The following is a 6,000-nucleotide window of genomic DNA, read 5'->3' on the forward strand; positions in this document are numbered from 1 at the left end:
TTGCTCCCCATACTTAAAACTGTCATATTTTATCTTCTGTCCCAAGTGTATAATCCTTACTGGCAGGCGTGCTAGTCTGATATGACCTGTTCCAAAAACACTGACCACACGCCAGTTCATCCTGTCATCCTTTTCTTCTTTATTCTAAAGAACTTTTGACATCGTCTGCACTACTTGTTCAATGCTGTGCACCGTCATCCTGCTCCGTACTGGTTTTGCCAGAGATACCCGCTCTCCCTGTATCTTTCTATTTCCTTCATACACCTGCCTGATGGTCACCCTCTCTCATCTCAGTCTATTACCTTTCTCATCCATCTTTCACTTTTTGCTTCACTGAGTCAATGTTTCTTGAATTAATATTACCTAAAATATACTTCATTTTCCTTTTTATTTTTTCTCCAAAACTATGCCCCCCCACTTCCCAAGGGAAATGTTTGTTGTAATAGTAATGAATCTTTCCACTTTAGGTGGTTTGACTTGTTCGTTGCTTGCTTGCTTTGAGATGGCTTCTCCTGACCTCTGGTATGTCCCTACTCCTAAGGGCCATGGGTTCAAATCATTCCCAGACTCACGAGTCAGGTAGGTTATCAGTCAGTGACAACATCTGACGTGACCACATCTTCCCCACAGGCCCAGCCTCTTCACTCAAGCCCTGCAGGTGGGACCCACACCGGAGAAGGTCTGATGCTAGTTAGGGGCAGGGAGAACAGGCTGACACTGGGCTGTGGCTCTAGGTGCATGTGACAAGGGTAGGGAAGGGTGGGTCTAACATGGCCCTTAGAATGGAAGCCACAGGGCAGTCCCTGAGAATTGGCCCCATCCAGGTGGGTCTTCTGGGGCCTCACTGTGGGAGGAGGATGGTAGGGTAGATCCCCAGCCTGAGCCCAGGACCATGGCCCTGGCTATCCCTCTTTTGGCCCTTCAGCAGGCTCCCAGAGGTCTCAGAGACACGGGGAGCTTGCTCTGAGAGCTTCTGCATCTTTGTCCAGGTCCCTCCCCCACTCCTGGGGCTGGGACCCGTCTAGACTACAGGCTTCTCAGCCCACCTGGCTTTTGACCCCCTGAGACCCTCAGGCAGAAGCCAGGGCTGCAGACAAAGGGGTGTCTGCTTTCCTCTCCCCAGCTGCAGATGTCACCCTGGCTCTGGACCAGCCTTGGGGCCCCAGGCCCAGTCTCCCAGTGTGGCAGAGGCTGGAGCAAGTTCTCAGGAGGCATGGGCATTCCTGGGGCTCAGCCTGAGGGCCCAGTCTGGGAGCTTGACCTCAGAACCCCATCCCCTATCTGCAGACACAGGAAAGGGGAACAGGAGGTAGAGGATAGACTCCAAGACTTCACTGCTGCAGGGGAGTGAGGCGGGTCTCATGGGGGTGTCCCAGCTAGGCTCGGACGCAGAGTATGACTTATAGGTAGACATGGGGCTGGAAGTGGGCAGGCATCCTGGGGGCAAAGATTCAGAACGGGCATGGTCAGGGAGTGAAGATGTGGGAGGAGGAAGGGGCTCCTGGGTGCTCTGGGGAGGTCTCAGCCTAAAGCCCCAGCATCGGAGGGTTAGCCGCCCAAGGCCATGGGGTGGGGGTGAGCCGCGCTGCCCGTTGGTGGCCTGGGCACGCCCACCCCACCCGGGCCTGCCAGCTCCACCTAAGACAACATCCTGGGCCCGATAAGGCCAATTTCACGCACTGGGGTGCACACAGCTTTAATCTGCTTATCTGCCAGGTCATCCAGGCCATACCCAAGAGAAGCCCACACCAGGCTATGACAGGGGAACAGGAAGGGGCTCACTCTGCTGCCCCAGCGCAACTGTCCAGCAGGTCCCCTCCCCCTTCCCAGTGGGGGGTACCTTGGAGCCATGCCCACCTAAAGGACAGCTGGGCCAGGAGGGACCTCCATCCATGGAAGTGGCCAGGCCCTAGGCTGGCAGGGATGCCCATATGTGGCAGGAAAATGTCAGGACCTCTAACCCCCTTCCTGGATGGCTGGACACAGACCAGTCTTGCAACCAGGACCAAGTCCCTTGACCCCTTTTCCACATGCAGCTGTGGGCAGGGGGCAGGAGGGCCGGGGGACATTTGCTGGGTGCCATTCTCTGGCTGGATACTGAGAGCACTGGGGCAGGTGCCTCGTGACCCCGGACTCCTCCCCGGGACTGGACACTGGGCACGCAGAGGGAGGAAATGAGATCCCTGCCCAGAGCTGTCTGCCAGGGTAAAGGATGTGCGGAGAGTGAGAGCTGCTCCCTGTCCTGTGGGGTACAGCAGGTTGGTGGGTGCAGGAAGTGGTTCCAAGGTGGGAGCTGAAGGGGGGCGGGTCCCGGGGAAACCATCAGGGAGTGAGGCCGGCATGCCCGCACCCTGCAAGCTGCTTGAGAGCAGAGAAGGGGCCAACGAGAAGTGACCGGCACAGTGGGCACTGTGAGGTGACATTTGGGCCACTCTGGGACCACAGCCCTGTCCCCTCCCTCAGGCCCTGGAAGCACTGGCTGTGAGGCTGGGCCAACCACCCCGGGAGCAGCCCGCCGCCCCCACAGCCCGCTTCCTGAGGGGCACACGAGACCAGCCCCTCATCCCCGCCCTGATGTCCTCAAGCACCAGGACTCCCAGGCCGGTGCATCTACACACAGAGACACCCCTCACCCCACAGGTGGTGCTCCCCACAGCCCCGCCCACCCTTGCTCCCCCCACCGAATGGGACGGTGTCTGTTGCTCCCTCTGTGTCCAGAGAAAGGCCCGGCTCCCTGCAGCAGGTGACCACTGCCCCTCAGGGATTTACTCCACGAACGCAAAAGTAATTGGGCTGAACAAGACACATTCTGTCGCCGACCCAGAGCGTGTCAAAGAGCAAACGCTCCACAGAGGCCCGCCGGCCAGCGACTTTGCCCCTGGGCATTGTCCCACATGCTGGGGACCCGGCGGGTCAGGCCCCTGGTGGGACACTGTATACGCCACACTGCTGGATGTTGCCCTCAAGTGCGGCTGGGTCCTCCCGGGGGGGGGGGGGTCTCCCCCGGCGGGTCGACTCAGTGCAGGGTCCAGATTGGGGCGTCCCCAGCGTCCCCCCATCTGGGAGAGCCGGTGCGCCCATGGAGCAGTGCCCGCACACAGAGGCTGCCGCTGGTACTCAGCACAGTTGGGGGCAAAGCCTGCTGGCCTTTCTGGCCTGGGGGAGCTGGGTGCCTGGCACCTCCCATCCTGCCTGCCCCAGGGGACCGCACTGACCAAGCTGACTTGATGGGGTGTGGTGGGGTGCGGTGTCCCCCAAGCGGACGGGTACAGGAAGGTCACGCCCGCGTTCCACCCACCCCCACCGCCCACCAGCGCAGCCGGCCTCTGTCTACCGCAGGCAGTGCCAGGAGGGGCCTGTGTCACCCTGGCCAGCACACCCCAAGTTCCCTGGCTGGCTGTGGACTGAGGAGGCCACGGGGCCCTCATTGGACCATTCTTCTCTCCTGGCCTCCCTGGACTCCTTCATTCCTTCCTCTGCATCTGTCCCACAGCGTCGGTGGGTCTCCGCCCTCTGGAGCGCGCTGGGGCTTGGGGACAGACTAACACGCACTGGCAGTGTGAAAGGGCAGATTTGGGTCAGCGCTGGGAGCAGGGGGGACCCTGACCCCAGAGAGTCCTCGGGAGACTTGAGGCCAAATTCCAGGCCCCAATTGCTGGGCCTGAGCTGGGTGGACGCAGTGTGTTCTGAAGGGCTCCACCCCATGGGGCCGCAGGCCTACTGCATGGGCCTGTCCCTGTCCCTGGGGCAGCCTCACGGACCACGCGCACCTGCTCGGCCCAGAAAGTCAGCCCTTTGCACCCCTCCTGCCTCCCTCCTGGGCGCTCCGCGGGGACTTAGTGCTGCTGAGTCCACACTTAAAAACCGTCAAGCTGGTAAAGTTTTTGTTAAGTGGTTTTTGCCTCAATTAAGAGAGAGAGGGAGAGAAAGGGAAAGCCCGGCCTCCCCATCCCCTCTGACTGAGGCAGAGGGTGCAGGCACGGAAAGCACCCGCTCTGCTCGGCACATGACTCATACCGGCCGCCGTCCACACGAGAGGACAGGACCGTGTGGGGCTGCAGATCGAGAGGCCTGGGGACCTGGGGGCTCGGCAGACACGCGTCCAGGCGACCGTGGGTGGGACCACCCTCCTTCTCCCGTTCAGCAAACACGGGTTGAACTGGACCATGCCGCAGGCACCGCTGTGCCCAGGGAAGCGCTCGTTCTGCCCGGAGCCCTTGACCCACCGGGGGGCTTCCTGGGGAGCCACCTGAGCAGGTGCTCTCGGCAGAGGGGGCCTGCCTCCGGGAGGCCGGGCCCCAACCGTGGCCTTTGCTGCGGGTTGTGGTGGATTAGCGGGCGTTTGATGACAGCGCAGGACGACAGAGCCGAGGGCTCCGGCCCCGGGGCTAATCCAGGATCTCCACGGGTGCAGGGCACAGCGGTTCCGGGTTCCCTGGGGAAGCCTGAGTCATGGGCTGCGGCCCCGCAGGGTTCACAGGCCTGTTAGCCATGTACTTGGCACCAGGACAGCAAAAGTCACGTCGGAAAATACGGTCTCTGGTCCCCTCCTCCCTGGGAAAACAAAGGCCTGGTTCATCTGTGCCTTCAGGGACATGCCCCGGGGTTGGAGAGGCCAGGTCCTTGCGGGAAGGAGGGGAAACATGACTCAGCTGCGACTGAGCCTTGGGCCATCAGAGGCTGACCAGTGTCCCAGCAGCCACTGCTCAGGCCTCAGTCATGAAGGGGCTAGGGCGCTGGGGGCCAACAGCTGGACCGAGCGTTTCCAGATACCCCCTTCTGAAGGACCCCCCCGCACGATGCCCCAGGGCCGACATCAAGGCCTGGGCTCTCGCCCCTGCTGGCAGGTCGGGCCCAGTGGGCAGAAGCCCGAGGCCCAGAGCTAGGTTTCCCCAATGGCCAGAATGCCTCCACGCACCATCCCTGGGGCTGGGCTGCCCGGCAGAGCACGTCCCAGACGAGGCCCAGGAGGACAAGGGACAGGCAGGGGGTGGCCCCGCCCCTGGACCTCACAGCTCAGGGGACAGGATGGCAAATAGTAGTCACACAGGTGGTGACCAGAACAGTCAGCACAGAGTCTCAGACCGCTGCCGCCCCAGGCAGCCCCCGTGCAGGGCACTGGACCGCGGGATACTGGGCTCAGGCACCTTGTCCTGCCACCCCCAGGGGATCCCAACAGCCACCCACGCCGGCCCACTGGGCTGGAGACCATCCCTTTGCTGTTTAATGACCGCTATGTGGGGCGCTCAAAACAGAACTCCCTTCGGGGCACCGGTGAGGCAGAGGGGAGGCCACTGGTCCACCTGCAGACCTCGCACCCACCCTTTCCAGGGCCCCCATGACCAGGCTCACAGGAGCGGCCCGGGGAGGGCAGGACCTCGCTGGCCCTCTCCGTCGTGTTGCAGGACAGGGAAGCCTGGGGTCACCAGAGCAAGGCTTCAGGTTTACGTGAGCAGTGAGGAGCGTGTGGTCTGCCCCGCCCGGCCTTCGTCCAGCCCTGGCTGCGCCTGGGGCCTGGAAGGAATGGTGAGGAGGTGCTGGCAGGTCAAACAGAGGCAAGGGCCCCAGATGTCAGGTCACACGGTGTTTGGGGCCCGAGCAGCCCTGCCTCGCCTGCTCAGCTGAGGCCAGGAGGTCCGTCGGAGGGACAGCCCCGGCTTGCCCCTGTGCCCAGCTTGCGGCCATCTGGGGCAATGTGGAGGGGCAGAGCCTGCGGGCCACTGTCCCTCCCCAGCAGGGCCACCGCCCCCAGAACGCACAGGGTTCGCTCTGCCCCGGCCCCCACTGCCCGCAAGGGGTGGCATTGGCGGGGACAGGCCAAGGTCAGGCCATGCCACACAGGTTCCTAGCTGCCCTCGGTGCCAGGGCAGAGGACAGACGCCCCAAGGTGCGGGCCCAGGATGGTGGAGAACGGGCCACACAGCCCTTCCTACGGAGCCCCCAGCTGCCACCCCTGCCACGCCCCGGGATCCGGTGGAGACTCTGGGGAGCGCGGTTTCC

This window comes from Lontra canadensis, unplaced genomic scaffold (assembly GCF_010015895.1).
Source record: "Lontra canadensis isolate GAN:19392208 unplaced genomic scaffold, GSC_riverotter_1.0 scaffold66, whole genome shotgun sequence".
Classification (NCBI taxonomy): Eukaryota; Metazoa; Chordata; class Mammalia; order Carnivora; family Mustelidae; genus Lontra; species Lontra canadensis.